At 36.6% G+C, this 18,957-nt stretch overlaps 1 long non-coding RNA gene across 1 annotated transcript in view; it reads right to left on the bottom strand.

The window, feature by feature from the left end:
* The window catches only part of LOC121478530, a 54,538-nt gene that overhangs the window by 27,872 nt on the left and 7,709 nt on the right, over window positions 1–18,957 (bottom strand). The window lies entirely within an intron of this gene.

The following is an 18,957-nucleotide window of genomic DNA, read 5'->3' as shown; positions in this document are numbered from 1 at the left end:
TTCAACTAACCTTTAGGTAAGAAATTGGAAATCTGGCTTTTTGGAGGCAATATTACACTATATGTTAACTAACTAGAATTTAAGTAATTTTTTTTTAAAAGAAGGAAAGCAGACATCTTTTTTTTTTTTTTTAAATTCTCTGTTCTAGAATGCAGCTCTACTTTGGGTATTATTATTATTCCAGATTGACAACTTTTTTTGAAAAGGGTGGAATGAGTTTGATACTCTCCAACCAACTCCCAGATAAAGGTATTACTGCAAAGATATTACTGCAATGGAACAAACTCTGAAACTCTGTAACGGTCCTAAAAAGTTCATAGTGCACCTTATCATCTTGAAGACCTTGGTCCTATCCATACTCTATCAAAGGCAGGGACAAATCATGCTCATCAGATCTTCATGGGCTTCTCTACATTTTTCAATCTCCTTTGCAGTGAAGTTAGGCTATATGACTAAGTTCTAACCAAAGGAATGGAGACAAAAAATAATATAAGCCATTAAAATGTCCAAAGCAACCCTCCAACATAACTTTCTTCCCTTGCTATGGCAACCTAAGAGGCCATATGTTCCAGATGGCATGGCTACATCTAGCTATGACATGAGTGAAAAATAAAGTTTAATCTTGCTAAGCCACTGAGATTTTGGGGTTTACCTAGTGTGGGAGTGAGTATTGATTGCCTGGATGAATAATACACTGGCTAACAAAGTGCCTCCACCACACCATTTGTCATTTTTTAAATTACGTTTTATCAATCTGATTATAGATGTTTTATATTTTGGGTTAACTATCTTTGTAAAAATGTAGACTTAAAATTGCACAAGTTTTAACTACTGCACTATCTTTGAACATAATTCTGTCTCTTTCTCTCCACCTACCTCTGCTTCCTGAACATAGAAACATAAAAATATAATTAGAAAGAAAGATAAAAATGGTGAGTGACAGATACAGATAAATAGAGGAACAGCCAGATATAATGCTTAGATGGACTCCTATAAGTTGCAGGTGGGTGTGGCTTCCACATTTACTTCAACCAGTGATTGAGTGTAAAGGCCACCCTTGACGATTTATAAATGTTGGCATTGGATACGGAAAGGTAGACTGAAATTAGCAGTTAGAAAGTGTTTTAACTCAAATAGTCCTATTCCAGAGTCTGCATCTGATTTACCACTCTGTCTACTGCCTTAATTGATTATCTTCCATTCACTCAGTCACCTTTTCCAAAACCAAACGTTTCACTAAGGTTAATGATAAGATGTCGTTTTGTTTCCTGACAACTTGTGTTTCATTTTCTGTGGCTGCCTGGTTTCTTTAAGGATATTTTTTATCTATTTATTGATTTGTAAGAGCTCTTCAAATTAATTTAAATTTAAAATATCTTAAAAGATATTAACCTTGCACCTGTCCTATTTGTTCACAAATATGTATTCAGTCTTCATTTTTCTTTTAATTTAAGGTGACTTCATTTCCTTCAAAATTTTCCTTTATAGGGAACCTGGGTGGCTCAGTGGTTGAGCGTCTGCCTATAGTTCAGGTCGTGATCCTGGGATCCTGGGATGGAGTCCAAGATCAGGTTCCCTGCAGGGACTGTTTCTCCTTCTGCCTATGTCTCTGCCTCTCTCGGTGTGTCTCTCATGAATAAGTAAATAAAATATTTAAGAAACAAAATTTCCATTCTTATTTCCATCATGGTTGTAAAGCTCTTGTTTACTCCAAGCTATCATAAATATGTGATTATTTTTCCCATGTATGCTAATACTTTCATCTATTTTACCTTGATATCCTTTGTCTGCTTGTTATGCTTACAAAAGACTTTGCATCCTCCTTAATTTCATTTTCCTAAGTGTTTTTATTTTTCAGTTTCCCAATAATATTAACAAATATCTATGCTTTATCTGTTGATTTAAAGCACTTTATTATATATGTAGGATCAGCTGTGGTATAATGGGGAGAGCAGACAATCTTAGCTTGTCTTAGCTAGAATGGTTCTAATGTTTGCCTTTTAAGCATAATGCACATGTTTCAGTCACATATGTTTTCATTACATACAAGAGCTATTCTTCAAGTCCTATTTTACTATAACTTTACATCAGGAATAGTCATTCCTTTTTCTGTTACTGACATAATGGGTTATCATAATACATATTTTTATCAATGAGCCATCATCAAATTCCTGGACTAAAACCTACTTATTCATAGTACATAATTTCTTTATTATACTTGATTTCTTGCAGCCATCATGCATTTAGAATTTTACATTTCTAAGAAAGATTGGTCTGCAGTTCTCTACAGTTATGCTAGTTATAAGTAAAAGAATGGGAACTTGCCTTTTTGTGCTTAAATATTTCAGATGGCACAAAAATTGCGTGTTCTAAAATGGTTTGAAAGAACTCATTCCTCAAACCATATGGGTCTGACATCTTTCCAGAGGTTACTTTTAGATGTTTTTCATAATTTCTTTCAGGTTCTATTCAGTTTTCCATATTTCTCCTACACTCAGTTGTTTTTTATATTGCCCCATAAAATTATTTTTTCATCCACGTATGTATCTGTATTGGCATGTATTGATATTGAGTTCTACTTTTTCTGATATTTGTATATAAGCATATATAAATAACTATTTAATTACACTCCCTTGATCATTCTTAATAAAGTTTATAGCTATTTCTTTTTATTTCTCTAGTCACCTTTCTGAAAGTTTTGTCTCTTTTATTGGCTTTAATTCAAACGGAAGAAAAGAAAGAAGAAAGAAAGAAAGAAAGAAAGAGAAAGAAAGAAAGAAAGAAAGAAAGAAAGAAAGAAAGAAAGAGATCTCCAGTGTTTATCATTTATATATTTTTTTAAGATTTTATTTATTTATTCATGAGAGACACAGAGAGAGAGAGAGGCAGAGACACAGGCAGAGGGAGAAGCAGGCTCCATGCAGGGAGCCCGACAGGGATCCCAGGTCTCCAGGAGCAGGCCCTGGGCTGAAAGCGGCGCTAAACAGCTGAGCCACCCAGGCTGCCCAATTTATATTATTTTCATACATATTTATTTCTATTCATATTTTCATTCACTCTTCCTTGGATAGGACACAATTCCACATACAACCATAAATAAAGTCCAAGGATATTATTGATTTCTCTACATTCTGTTACCTACTTAATATTTAAAATATTGCTTCCTGCTACTTGAGTTTTTAACTTCCCTGTTTTTTAATTTGTACATTTTTGTAATTTGATACCTAAAATTTTGATTATATTTTTCTTTGTATTTTACCATTAGCAATTTAAACTGTTCCCTTTTGCACATTTAATATTTTCATGTAATTTTACTTCTCTTGGCATCAACCCTAATTTCTTCTGTTTATTTTTTTTATTTTTTTATTTATTTTTTTTATTTCTTCTGTTTAAAATCACATGTAAGTACACCTTCATCCCCTCATTTTCAAGTTTTTGTTTTGTTTTGTTTTTAATTGAATTATAGTTGACATGCAATTTAATATTAGTTTCAGATATAGGACATAGTGGTTTGACAATTCTATACATCACACAATGCTCACCATGAAAAGTATAGTTACAATCTGTCACCATACAACTTTATTACAGTGTTCTTGATGACATTTCCTATGCTGTACTTTCCCTCTCTGTGGTTTATTTATTTTATAACTGGAAGTTTGTAACTCTTAATCCTCTTCACCTATTTTGCTCATCTCCCCACCCTCCACTCAGGCAACCACCAGTTTGTTTTCTGTATTTATGAGTCTGTTTCTGTTTGTTTGCTTTATAGGTTCCACTATAAGTGAAATTGTATGGTATTATGTCTTTCTCTGACTTATTTCACTTAGCATAATACCCTCTAGGTCCACCTATGTTGTAGAAAATGACAAGATTTCATTATTTTTTATATATGAGCAATATTCCATTCTCTCTCTCTCCCCCTCTCTCTATTGATAGATGATAGATAGATAGATAGATAGATAGATAGATAGATAGATAGATAGATAGATGATAGATAGATAAATAGATATCACATCTTCATTCATTCATTGGCAGGCACTTCACTTGCTTCCATGTCTTGGCTATTGTAAATAAACATAGAGGTGTATGCATCTTTTCTAATTAGTGTTTCCATTTTCTTTGAGTAAATACTCAGTAGTGGAAGTACTGAATCATAGGGTATTTCTATTAATTTTTTGAGGAACTTTCATACTGTCTTCCACAGTGGCTGCACCAATTTACATTCCCACCCACACTGCACAGGAGTTCCTTTTTCTCCACAACCTCACCAATACTTGTTGTTTCTTATCTTTTTTATGTTAGCTATTCTGACAGGTATGCAAGCTTTATTCTTTAATTTTGTTTAGGGGTGCCTACTGATAAATGCATGTTAGCTGGATTTCATGTTATTCTAGTGTTTTTCTCATTTACATAACAAGTAGGTCTAATGTTCCTAACTATCTCTTTCCTTTCTTATCTTGCAAGACAATTTTTAAATGTGGGAAATGCCAATTAAAATGAGAATGGGAATGCACATACATGTATGTGTGCAGTTGTGTATATGTGTGTATATGTGTGCATGCATGTAACGTGTGCATCTGAAGCTGAAGAGACCAAAAGATGACCACAACAGACTAACAAAGTCCAGTAAAAAAAACTGAACTGGATCTCAAAATTGCAGCCCCACATAGCAGCTGTAGCCAGAAACCATAAAACATGGTGCACTGTCATATTTCCTCTGATGGCAGAGACATCTGGGCAGCATGGGGAGACAAGCTCAAAAGATTCAGGAGGACAGGTGAAAGCTAATTTAAATAAAAGGATGAAATTGGGACTTAATGACAGGGTACCTCTTCCAGGAACTGCAGAATGTTGCTTTATATCCTTGTCTATATCAGTCTCTATGGTAGTATCTGAGGAAACAATTACAGCTTGCCTGAGTCTTTGAATAATCAAATTTATAGCAGTGCTGTGATATTTCTATCAACTCCTTTCAGAATCTCAGAATAATTAGCTTACATTTAGAGGCTCATGCTGGTTACCTCTCTGGACTGCCTGAGCCCCATATTACCCTCCCCTCCAAGTATTCCTCTCACCTGTTCCAAGTGAGTACCTAATTCATCAGAGGTGGAGACCCGAGAGGGTCTTGGCCCGCTGCCTGCACCTTATGCCTGGGCTGGATCAATCTTCTGTTTTTAGCAAAAGTGGCAAAGATCATGGCCTACCAAAGAGAAGAGGCAAAATCTGCTTCTCTGGAATGTGTTACTGAAACATGTTGTTTGGGAATTCACTATTCCATGGAGGAATTTTCCCCCCTTCCTGAGAGGAGGCCAGTTACCCATAACCGTAGAGAGATTAGAAGCTAGAACACACTTGCTCTTTACTCATTTATTCAAAAATAGATCCAAAAGAACTATGATTTTTTTTCTCCAGCAAAGTTTAAAAATATGTCTCTTTTAAAGGATGACATTTTAATACAGCCTTGGGATATTCAAACAGGTTTTTGAAAGTGACTTTAATCCACTGCCCTCATTAGAAAGCATTTGCATTTCTTAGGCATCCTCTCTTCTGCTTTTTATGGTCTGTAAGTTGGGCTCACCTGCTCAATCAGCCTGTAGTCATGGGTATCAGGAAGAAAAAATGCTTCAATACATTTCAGATGGAAATGGGCATCTAGGGAGAGAGCATCATGAATAAAGAGCCATCCTCACACACCTGTGGCCTCCTGAGGGCAATTGCTCCCCTGGAGTACACTGTGAACTTCTTGACAGGTGACCTGGCAATCTAAGGGAGGACCTACACTGGCCCTGGTCCATCTCACCTGCTTCATGTTCTTGGCAGCCGGAGGGCGTATCATCCTACTATGGCCCAGCTCCAAAAGGTCCCCAATATACTTTATCAAGAACTATTTTACATACCAGTCTCTTTTTTCTTAATTGTTTATTATATACACAATGCAGTCAATATGAAAACTAAGAAATATGATAAACAAAGACTGAATGAGGCACAGGTGTTCAATGCAGGTCTCATCAAAGCACAATAAAACCAACCCATTAAAGAGGTTTAGATGTATTACTTTCTCCCTCAGCAGATTTTTATGGCTCCCCTACACCCACATTCACAAAATAGAAAGGAATGGGAAGTCACATGTGTGTTCCCTAATGCTGCCTGGTTAACAGGCCCTGGAGAAAGAAGGGCTTGTGCTTTTCCAGGAAAGTAGCCAAAGAGACACTCTCTTTTGTGCTTTCTCCAGCGAGGTCATGAGTAGCAACTCCATATATTAAAAGTGCAGACAATGACACAGCCAAATGTTTCACACAAAGCCTAATTAGCTGCATGTGTTTGTATTCTCATCCCTCTTCTGAAGTCACACAGAGCCCACTCAGAGCTAGACAAAGCCTTCCTTGCTTCCTTGTACCCCAGCTCCTGGACAATCCTGACATGTAGCTTTGTCTCAGCTTTGAAACATGGAGGTCAGTTTGAGGGGCACCTGAGTGGCTCAGTTGGTTAAGCATCCGACTCAAGTCATGATCTCAGGATCATGGAGCCCCATGTCAGGGTCCTTTCTCAGCAGGGAGTCTGTTTGTCTCCCTCTACCCGCCCCCCTCTGCTTGCAGGTGCTCTCTGTCCCTCTCTCTCTCCTCTCAAATAAATAAGTGCATCTTTAAAAATACATGAGGGGGGTAAATATGACACACAGACATCGCATGAGAAAGCTGGGTCCCCATAGGAAATACACATAGCCTTTTCTCTCATCCACTCTGCCACCTCTGGTTCATTAGAGGACCAGGCCAAAGGGGCCAATAGCACCTCCATCCCCACCTCTGAGGAATGTCAAGAGAGACTGCTGGTTCAGGTCCCTAAGACTTGTAAAAATTTTTCATATGGGTATTTAGCATAGAAACTTCAGGAGAACATTCCTAAATCAGTCAGAGGATTCAAATACTTCAACATCAATGTCCCTGCAGTAGGACACTACCAATGTGCACACCTACAATGAACCCATCAATTTCTCCATGTAGCCCATTTCTTCATGTTGGCTAAGGGACCAAGATGGAGCAACATAGGTAGGTCAAATAAAAGTGAACTAGCATTCAGGTAACTAAAATAGCTAATAAAAAGTTTTACCACCCCTCTGGTCTTGAAGGATGAAACATTTCCTTCATACAGAGGCCAAGATAGTGAGCATTTATGATCTGGGCCCTCCCCATTGTTAGAGTCCATCACTCAAAATTACCTCTGAAAGGGAACCTCCATGAATGAAATCTTGAGTCACTATAGTCACTAATATTCCTTGTTTCAGGCATGAAAGAGATCACTGTATAAATTTTGCTACTTAGGGGAAAAAAAGCAAAAACTTAGTAGACTCTTCTTTATTGTTACTATGTCAGTAGCAGTATAGCAATGAGTGAGCATTGAAAGTAACGTGAATGCAGGAAAATATAAATAGCCAGAGTCATTTTCAGCCAAGAAACAATCAAACAACAATCTCCTGACATTGTGCAACCCCAGGGCTTCCGGAAGTGCCAAGGAGAAGATTGATTGCTTGCCTTTGGGAGGCATTCTTTCCGTTTGAGAAGGATCTGTAGGATAATCATTACACAGTTCTTTGGAGCCTCAAATGGGCTCTCTCTATAGCTTAGTTGTATTTTGTATACACAGCTCTTCTGTGAGGGTTAACCAGAAGGTATAAAATGATACTACACATAGCCCTATGCACCTCAGTATTCAGGAAATCAAAATGCTGTTATAAAAGGCACAGAAAGAAAATGGGAGGCATTTGCAATAGTGTGAATTCAAACTCTAACATTGACACTCTGCTCTTGCCAGCAATTTTTTTAGGTCAAATTTGAATCAAAGAAAATAGCACACTTAAAGTTTGTTTAATGATACTGAGTAATCAGTGTTTCTAGAATGATCCAACAAAATGCTCTGTGTTCTGTGTCACCTGCAGGGTTGCTTACCATCTTCCCCATGTTGTCTTGAGAAAGAAGTCAGAAACTAAAGGTTGAGTTTCCTTGGAAGGGAAGTTGCATCATGATCCTTAATGACACACACATGCACACATGCTATTAGAGAAACATATAAAGAGAATTTTAGATGTATAGTGAAAAGGGGAAATATGCCACTTGAAATGTGTTTGCTACTATTTCAACATTCAGGATGGGGTACCAAGGTCCAGGAAAAAAAGAGGTCTTGTACTAAGGGATACAGACTTAAAGCCCTTAGAAATCCAGACTTAAAACCCTTAGAAACTGGAAATAAATTAATAAAATTAGTTAAAAACCCATTCACTAACATGGCTAAAATGAAAAACAGAACTATCACCAAATAAAGATAACATTGTGGGAAAACTGGAACTTTCATAGCATATGCTGCTTGTAGGTGTAACCACTTCGGAAAACTGCTTCACAATAGCTGTAAAGTTGCACACATGTCTATTCTATGACCCAGTAATCCCACTCATAGGAAAGTATACCAAATAAATATATAAACATGTTCACTAAAAGACATGTACTAGAATGTTTATGACAGCACCATCATTCACAATCGCCCCAACTAGAAACACTTCTCAATCCATCAAACAGAAGTTAATAAATTGTAATATGCAGAGGAGTATCATGCTCTATCCATACTACATAAACTACCACATAATGGCAACATGGATAGAATTCATTTATGTACTGTTGAGTACAATAAAGCGAAATAGGCTCTCCACAGGGAGCCTGCTTCTCCCTCTGCCTATGTATCTGCCTCTCTCTGTGTGTCTCTCATGAATAAATAAATAAAATCTAAAAAAAAAAAGGAAAAGAAAAAGAATTACTATCACAAGATCTGAGAAAAGTAAAAAAAGTACATGGAGGCAAGCCTTCCATGAGAAGCCACTTTTCATGTAAGAATTTTGCAAATACAGAGAAGACAATGGAAAGCGCTGGCTATGTTCTATTTCTTGGTCCAGGTAAGGGATGTATTAGAGCTACTTTTGTGTATTCTGGAATTTTCTATGTGTGAGTTGTAGTTCAAAATACAATGGTTAAAATGTAAATATCAAACCAGCATTGCAGCAGGAAAACAACAACAAAAAAACAAGAGTTGATTTCAGATTTAGCCAAAGCAATACAAAGTGAGAAAACTGTAGACAAGTAGTTCAAATGTTCTGAGAGAAAAATACTCCACAAGCATACCTTCAAATAGAAAGTATAAAAGCAATAAATAGACATTCTTTAGTACATAGTAACTTAGAAAATCCAGGGCCTGTGAGCCTCTCTTACAAAAATTATTATAGGATGAATTTCTGGTAGCAAAGACAGCTATCGATATACACAAAACCAAAGGAGAAGAGAGTAAAACAAGGACTAATAGTTGGCACTGTATTCATTTATATATAAAACTTAGTCTAAGCAACTTGAGAATTAAAAGATAACTGCCTCCTTTAATTTCACTGTGAATTTATCTCTACTGTATTAGAGAAGGATTACGTTTAATATTGTCAGTAAAAATAGCATGTGTTCTATGAACCTAATCTTTTATTTCTGTCTTTCTCTCTCTCTTTCTCCATCTCTGTATCTCTCTCTCTCTCTCTATCTATCTATCTATCTATCTATCTATAAAAGGATATCTGAAATTATGTTTGCCAAGTGTCAAAAACAGTTGTTCTTGGTAATGGGGTTTCGGGTCATTATTTTTTCCTTTGTGCATGCTCCATTTTACTGCATTTTTATTCTAAAAAATGAACTTTTATGTTTATTAAAAATAACAATTATTCTTTCAAAAAATAAAAAATAAAGTGGGAACAATATAAACAAAAATAAAGTCTCTACACACAAGTCAGTTAAGAAAGTATGTTTCCCTTAGCAACACTGAAGGATATATTTAAACATAGCATTTGATAAACACATAATTTAGCAATCAACAAAATAACTGACAGTCAGCATGTAAATTATTCATATTTTAATTTTTCAACTGTTTACTCTTTTAAATTTTTATTTCTCCCTTTAAAGCAAACATATTTATTCAGAAGTCTAAAATAAGAAAAGAAGAAAATTTTGTATCAAGCTGGGTTTAAATTACACATTGAAAATTTAGGTTCAACAGAAGAAAGAAGCTTCAGATAAAAAGAAATCAAACCTATCTTAAAATGGTTGCAGGACTATTTACTTTATTAAATTCCACTTCTATAATGCCACTCTAAAGTTATTTCTTCCCCCATATTTCCACTCCTAACAAATGCAGTCTTCTGAAGCAGGCCAGAACTTCTGGTACTTTTGTTCTTTTCTGCATTGTGCATGACATCCAGTCAGGGGTGTCTATCATGACTCTACCTCTGAAAAATCGGGCAGCCTCCAATGCATACATTCCCATTGTCTCTAAAGTCAAGTCTGGATTCTCTAGCATCCACCCTGCTGTCTTACCTGGAATCTCAACACATTCATTTTTTTAGTTCACTTATGGAATCTACCATGAGAGGGCACAGAGCTGGCCATGTGAATGAATCTCCTGGCATCAGCTGGGCTACAGTCCCACAAGAAGAGTCAGCAAGAGATGTCTATGACACAGTGTGATAGAAGAGCGGAAAGCAATCACCCTCATAGTGGGCATTGTCCAGTCTGGGGAAGCCTGGGGGTGGGGCTCCCCCAAGAGGTGAAATAAACCTGACAGATGATTGCCAAGTACAGAAAAAGGTACTCCAGGAAGAGAGAGTATGACATGTGTGGGGAAATGTCTAACTGTTCACTAAATGAAGAGAGAAGATAGGGATTGTAGGCGTGGCCCGTAGGCCCGAGCAAGACCTGGGCCAGGTTGTGGAGGCATAACAGACTCTAGGCCTGATGGGATTCCACCTGAACAGCACTGCCAGATAACCTTTCCAAAAATGTAACTCTGATTTTTCTCATTCCCTTGCTTAAAATTTGCTAGCAGTTCCTCAATTAAGTATAAGCACCTTCAGAATAAATGACAATTGTGTTCTCATTTTGCCGCAGATTGGTGGATACTGCTCCACAGCCTATGCATATTATTCATTATGATAATGAAAGAGGGTAGGAGAAAATACTTAGGAAAAAATGTGAATTACCATTGTGACTCCTTCCTATGCCATGTTAAACTCAAAGTCCTAGACTTAAAATTTCTCTCAAGGGAGCATAGGCCCTTATCATTTCTGAATAAGAGAATTAATGAAATAAAATTGAATAAGAAAAAAAACCCTCTGAAATATAGACCATTTTTCAAGACATAACGAAGCATCACTTCAAATTATGAAGAATGGTCAAAAGAATGTCGATAAAGCCTTGTAGACATACTGTAACAAACTGCTATGTATTGTACATAATCAAAATAGTGATTTAACTAAGAAAATTAAAGTTTCAGAATAACAGAAGTATTTAAAACCACTTTTGTCTTTAGTAGTTAAAGAACCTTCCTGCAACTTTATGTCTTCCATCAATTCTGACAAAGAATCATGCTCTTTTTAGGTATCTATGATGTTTCAAGCACAGCAATTGTACCTGGGGAAAAGGAGAAAGGCTTAAATGTGCCCCATTCCTTCTGGAGCTCCATATAGTCAATCCACAAAAGTTCCACAAATCCTGATTTAATAAAATCAAAATAACTTAGCTGTAGTTCCCTATCCAGTGATCTTTCCATTCATTCATGTGCTAAAGATACAATGATGAACAGAAAACAGTCATAGAATCCAAGGGAGACAGAATGAACCATAACAGAAATCTGATTACAGCTCTAATTAAGATTTGTACAAGGCACTGTGGGAGCCACACTGATGCATCCTATATCTATCTGTGGGCATTCTGAAATGCATCCAAGGAAGATAGGAACTGGGCAGGAAGTTGAAGGATGAATGAATTTCTCAGGCAGGCAAGGGCAGAAGGGCACTCAAGACCATGCTCAAGAGTTTGAAAGGCAAAATACAGCCAGCCTTGACCACAGGGTACAAGCACCTAACGAAGGCAGAGAAAATCAAATTATAAACCCCAGGAACATTTTCAGTGTTGCCTTTTGAAATGTTCACTCTGAAAAGACTGCAGAGTATGAACAGTAAGGGAGGAGACTAAAGGCATAGAAGCAGTTAGAAAGTGTCCACATACCCAGTGAAAAACGATGAGGGTTTGAACTCCTTCTTCCTTGGACCTCACTTTTTTGGTTCAATTCTCTCTTGGTAGGACTTGTCCATGCAAATGACTAACTTCAGAAGTCATTAAGCCCAAATCATCTGACTCCAAATTTCAATTTTATAATTTCTGGGACCTCTTCTCAGACAACGAGCTCTGGTAGGGAGCAGGGAGGCTCTGTTCACATCTATGGCTCTGGTAAACACCACAAGGGCTGCTAAACTATCTTAAGTCAGTGACTCAGTAACTTCTAAAATCTGATTAAAGCCATGGATCTTTTAACTCAGAAATTATGTAAACACAAATTTTAGTGCCTAAGTTGTGTCCAAAAGTGACTGAGACTTGGGCTTTTACATTTAACTAGATTTGGTAGATATTATAGGGAATAGTATTCTAAGTGCTTCTAAAGATTTAGGGTTTCACCCAGTGAGAAATCATTGATCTAGATATACTTAAAAATAGCTAAATTTTTATTTGAAATACAGATGCCTGCTTTTAATTATTAAGTAAGCTTTGGTTATGTTGCTTCATGAATAAACCATATGTTCTAAATGGTCTCAAAATTTAGACTAACTCAATTATTATTATTCAGTGTGGGACACACTGTATTGGATTCAGCATGGCATGAGATTATACAGAGAGTGATTTACTAATCATAAGACTAGATTCTATGTTAATGAAGCCATAATAAAAAGCTCATTTATTGAGCCCAATGCTAACTGGTCAGAATGTGGCTCTTGCTGCTTTTCTTCTCTTGTCCAAAGATGAATTCTGACACTTCCTCCATCATTAGTTACAACATTGAGGGTTTTTCAAGCCACCCAACAAGTAGCAGTGACACTTGCCCTGACCCCAGAGGACTATACTCCCATGCAGGTTTCTGTGGACCAATATAACATGAAGAAAAGAGATGCGAGTCATAATTACAAGTTTTGCTTATTTGTCCTCTATGGTGTTCATACATCAGCACACATTTCTTGAGTGTCTGTTATAAGTCAGGCAGTGTGGTAGACACAAAGCTCCAGCAATAGGAAGAAAGAGGGTGCACATACAGTGTAGGAGAGGGAAGATACTCCTGTAGCACAAGTCCCAGAGAGATAAGGAAGCATCTCCTGTACATGCTCATCTTGGAAATGCAGACTAGACATGTCAGTGAAGAACGGATGGATGGAAACTGAGGTGCTAGCTCTCCAAACCAAGAATATCAAGTAAACCAAACATATACTTCAAGGCAGTATTCCAGAAGGGAAAGAATCTTAGTGTTGGGGGGTGAATGAGCTAGGTCTGCATAATGCACATGAAAGAGAGGTTATGTTTACATACAAATGTGCCTACATGTGGCAACAAAAATAACAGAGGCTTAAACTAAACAGTTTATTTTTCTTTTATATAAAAGCCCAAGCTGGTAAGAAATTTCTGTTTTTGCAAATCCATCGGTGACCCAGGCTCCTACTATCTTATTGCTCCCTCATTCCTAGGATGTTTTGTTCACATAATAAAAGATGGCTTATCATTAGATCCATACTCTAAGCAGCAGCATAGAAGAAGAAAGAAAGGGGAATATACCCTTCACTTCAATGACATATCTCAGAAATGGCACACAACCCATTGTCCAGATCTTAATTACATACACAAACCTAGAAGTGAGGAAATGTGTCTAATTAAAAATTATTGTAGAAGGGGAGAGAGAAAGATATTACTTACATATTCTTTTAACTCAGCCTCCACATTTAGTGAAGGGAGAGCTATATTCAAGTCAAGATTAAGCCAGTGAAAACTAAACTCTCCAGTTTGAGATGTACAAAATATATTTAGAACGCCAGGCATCAAGATCTCTCATCTTTTGGGCCTAAAAGTAACCAAGGTCACATAAATACTGGGGACAATGCAAAGAGTGAGGCTAAATAAGCATGTGAATTAAGACAAGATTATCCTACAAGATCAAGAGCCAACCATAGAAGAGGGAGGGTGGAGTTGCTGAAGCTGTATAATAAAAGCAATGCCAGGAACAAGGGCAAAAAATCAGCAACATCCCTCAAGGAAGTAGTGGTTGCCCTGGGACCTAGTGGAAGGCATTCAAGTCTGGAGATCCAGTCAGGGTACTGCTTGAAACTTTGATTAAGGGTCCTTTTATTTATGCATTTATTTAGCGGTGCTACCAACACCTAAATGGTGTGGATGGATAAATTTAGGATTATCAGCAGGAGAAGCCACTGATGGAGAAGAAACCACTTGGAAAGCCTGAATTGTGCTAATGATTCTCCTACATAGCCAGGACACATACACCAGCTATCCTCATAGAATTTGACTGTCCAAAGTTATATTTAGGCAAAACTATACATGTTTTGCTTCTTAGTAGTTTGCTTCTACATAAAATCATAAGGGGAACACAGTTTGAGAGACTAAGTTTCACATTCTGATTTCCCTTCTGCTGGCACTGCTGCCTCTGGCAAGTTATTTGGCATCTCTGAACTTCAATTTCTTCCTTACATTAAATGTATAAGTTAATTTGGGGAAAATGAATACCTCCTTAGTACTAAATCTTCTCATTCATTTTATACACCTCAGTGAAGTTTTCTTTGTATCACATTTCTTGTTAACTGCATTCCTGGGTATTATATAATTTTGTTACTTTGATGCCAGATATCTTGTTCCTAACTGTATTCAGAAGTATACCAAAAAAGTTGATGATGTATTTTATGTATATTTTTGTAACTGGCCACTGTAGGAAACTCCTTTATTGGTTCTAATAACTTTGTAGCTGATTTTCTTGAATTTTTTAGGAAAATGTTACCTGCATTTAATAAATATTTATTGAATGAATGAGTGAACTGAGTTGCCCCTATGTTTTCAATGCTTTTCACTAGTCCTATTTAAGCCAAATTTCTTCATTCTTTAGAGCACATTTAATTCATATTTCAGTTGTCCTATTAATGTCTCCAAGTAATTTTTCCATAAGAACATATGAATGCGATGTTGTCTTAGTTATTACATATTTGATAATATACTTGTTTTGCCTTTGTGTTAAAACCCAATAAATATTGATCCATTATCTTTGGGTATCTAAAGTTTCAGAGGATGTCTTACTAGACTATAAGTTCCATGAGGGCAAGGATCTATATTGGCTAACTTTCAAGCACAAAGCAGAGTAACTGGAATGTCATAGGCACTTTCATTAGTCAGCTTTTGTTTAGTTATGCTGCTGTAACAGATAAGTCTAATAGTTCCAAATAATGAAAGTCTATTTCTCAATCACATTATGTGTCAGCTGCAGGCAGGCTGAGGCTCCACTCATAGCTATAGCTCTCTTTACATCTTTTTTATCCCACAATCCAGGTTGATAGAGCAGATCCTATCTGGATATTTTTTCCTCAGAGAAGGGAAAGGACAATGGCAGAACTACATATAAATCTTGCTTTTAAATCTTCTACTCAAGTGCAGCACATAACACCTCAACTTATATTCCATTACCCAAAGGAAGTTACATGGCCAAGGCTGACATCAAAAGGGAGGCATGCTCCTCCCATAGGCAGGCATGTCAGGTCGCATAGAACAAGCAGGAATGTATTAATCCTCTTATAGACAGGACAACAAATTCAGAACAATAACACATCATGGGACTTGACAAATACTTGTTGAATAAATACAATTGTTGTATAAATAATAATAAATTGTATAAATAAATACAATTGTATAAATAAATTGTATTGTATAAATAAATAATAAATTGTATAAATAAATACAATTGTAATAAATACAATTGTTTTCTTTTTCTCCCTGCCTGGACCCCTACTGGATTTTTTCTTTATTCCTAAAAATTCAATATATCATTAGACTGTATCTGAAAATGGAGTTTAACAAAAACATTAGATTGTGAATCTAATATCTCTATTCACTCATCTAGTCTGGTCCTTAGTGAATATTTTATTTCTTATGTTTTTGGTGGAATTTGTTTTGTTTTGTTTTGTTTTCAATCTTAGGGAAATGTACTTCTATCCTTTTCCTTATTTTTGCTTTTACACTCTGCTTTGTTCTTTCTGTTAAGTCTTATTACAAGTATAATTAATACCTTGTGTCTATTCCTCACCTAGCTTATCTCTTCTTACAAAGTTTGAATATCTTCACTTTTCTCTGAGCTCTAAGAATATTACTACAATAGCTACCAGACTCCTAGATCTACTTTCTGTGAGGGTCATCAGTGTTCACTGTTTTATATAATAGATGATCAAAAATAAAGAAATCAGGTGTCAGACTGTATAAGTCATTTTTCGATAAGTTATTGTATTTTTTCCCCTCAAGGCGGAGTTAAAATAAAAATCATGTGATCATGTCTCTGTTAACCATTAAGTGTGTTTAGTTTTTTTTTAAGATTTTTATTTATTTATCAATGAGAGACACAGAGAGAGAGAGAGAGAGAGAGAGAGATGCAGAGACACAGGTAGAGAGAGAAGCAGGCTCCATATACAGAGCCCAACATGGGACTTGATCCCGGGACTCCAGGATCATACCCTGGGCGGAAGGCGGCACTAAACCACTGGTCCCCCCGGGATGCCCTAGTTTTAAATGTGCAATAAATCACTGAAACCCGGGATCCTTGGGTGGCGCAGCGGTTTAGCGCCTGCCTTTGGCCCAGGGCACGATCCTGGAGACCCGGGACGTCGGGCTCCCGGTGCATGGAGCCTGCTTCTCCCTCTGCCTGTGTCTCTGCCTCTCTCTCTCTCTCTCTCTCTCTCTGTGTGTGTGTGTGTGTGTGTGTGTGTGAGAGAGAGAGAGACTATCATAAATAAATAAAAATTTTTTAAAAAATCACTGAAACCCAGCTAATATATGTTTTTATTTTGATTACAAGTAGGGGCCCTTTAATCCCATTTTGTCCATTTTTCTAGGACGATTATCAATAGCTCCTATTTTCATTCCCAGGAGGATCATGGTTTGGAATAGAAATTATATTATCACCCTAATCATTAATCAACTTTTGTCTCCTTATAAAGACAAAGGTATTAAGAATAATTAGGCCCCACCCCTCTGACTATCCTTAGGAGGATCTAAGTCATTAAAAAACAATCTCTCGCTTCTGATGTTACATCCTCAAAGACAATTAACCAGTGCAGATCTGGACCTGTTTTGATGAATAAGAGCAGAGAAGGGAAGTATTACAAGAAGAGCTAATCTACAGGCAAAGAATTGGATTGCTGCATTTAATTAATGCATCCACACTTTCCTGGTTTCTGAAGATGGGGAAAAGTAGGGTTCTAATGGAGCATATCCATCACCAAACCATATCCATTGCATCGGTAGAGAAAGTATTTGCATTCTGTGGTATTTGTCTAGCCAGAAACTGGGACACGTCTTCCTTCTATGTTCACAACATTGAACAATTGGGATTCTTTTTTCTTTTGCTAAGTTTATATTTTATCTATGTTATCTGGATAAACTTCCAGGAAGGTTTGTGGAAAGTGAAATATGCAGTCAGTAAATTATTTGGGTTAGTCTAGAAGTCATACTGTGATATCCTTCATTAAGGATTTTTAAAAATATTTCTATCATTTTTTTATTTCTAAGAACTCTTTTGTTTCCATGAAAGATAATTATTTCATGATTCTCTACTTACATTTTATTAATGTAACACCCCCTCTGATTTCATTCTATTCTATTATTATTTATCTATTAATAGCAGTAAATTTGTTGAAAAGGAACTACAGGTCCATATTGGCATTCTAAATTTTTTATTACTGATTTTATAGGTAGACAGATGGAAAGATAGAAATTTAGAAATAGTTGCAGATTCTATATATACATATATTGGGAAGGTTTTTAAATGTTTACTTGTTCCTTCATGGTAGTAGGAAGTCTATGTTCAGTTTTAGGAGTTAACCCAGGTGCTACTGAAGTTTCTATGGCTCAAATATATTAGTGTTCAAATCTTTTGGAAAGTATCAAGAGAAAAAGGAAAGGTTTTAATTTATTGAAAAAACAATAGTCTTCAGAGCATGGGGTATTTTAGTAAATACAGGCAAAACAAGGCAGGCTTGGGCAGAAAAATCTTTTTGGGCTAAACATTCTCTCCACCTCTTGAATCCTTTCTCTCTGCACACACACATTCCTCCGAATCAAACAGAAGGAAGCCCGTATGACCGTTAGCTTATCATCTACATTCCAAGCCATTTGGGGTGCCATCTTGGGATATTCCCATTCTGTGTAGATCCTTGCAAAGCATGGTTGATAAGTCTAATATGATCATAAATTTGCCCACCCCCACCCATACACACATATCCATTGCTGATAACCAGTTCTCATTCTCAATTCAGTTAAGAGGAATTTACTGAGTTATTTGTTTTGTTTGCCAGAGGTCTTCTTAATCTCTTAGGTAAGTTATTCCCTCAATAGAAAGAATGGGAACTTATCAGTCCCTCCTTCTTGTCTCTACATTCAAAAATCCTTGAAATTTTAAAATGACACCACTTGCTAATTCATAGCCATGACATAGGGATTTCTTTGTTATTAGGTCATATCCATAGAGATGTGGAAAACTACAAAGAACTGGTCCTGTGGACTAAGATGGCTATTTGGAACAGAAGTTGGGAGAAATTCATTATTCTATTCCATTGTCATAGGTTCAATCCACTACAGCATGCAGATATTTCAGTGAGTTCCAAAGCAACCCAATGGAAACTTCCTCAATCACATGAGATGGCAAAATGGTCTCTTATTTGAGACTTTTGGCAGACATTCCTTCTTTCTAGAGCTCTGTCTCATATCTCCAAGCTCACCAACAATTCAATCACTATGGAATCAATAAGTAGACAACACTAAGTAACTGAATTGGCTTTCCCAATGTGGCAGTACTGAGTAC

Source organism: Vulpes lagopus, chromosome 19, assembly GCF_018345385.1.
Source record: "Vulpes lagopus strain Blue_001 chromosome 19, ASM1834538v1, whole genome shotgun sequence".
NCBI classification, from domain to species: domain Eukaryota; kingdom Metazoa; phylum Chordata; class Mammalia; order Carnivora; family Canidae; genus Vulpes; species Vulpes lagopus.
This window is presented reverse-complemented; position numbering and strand designations above follow the sequence as displayed.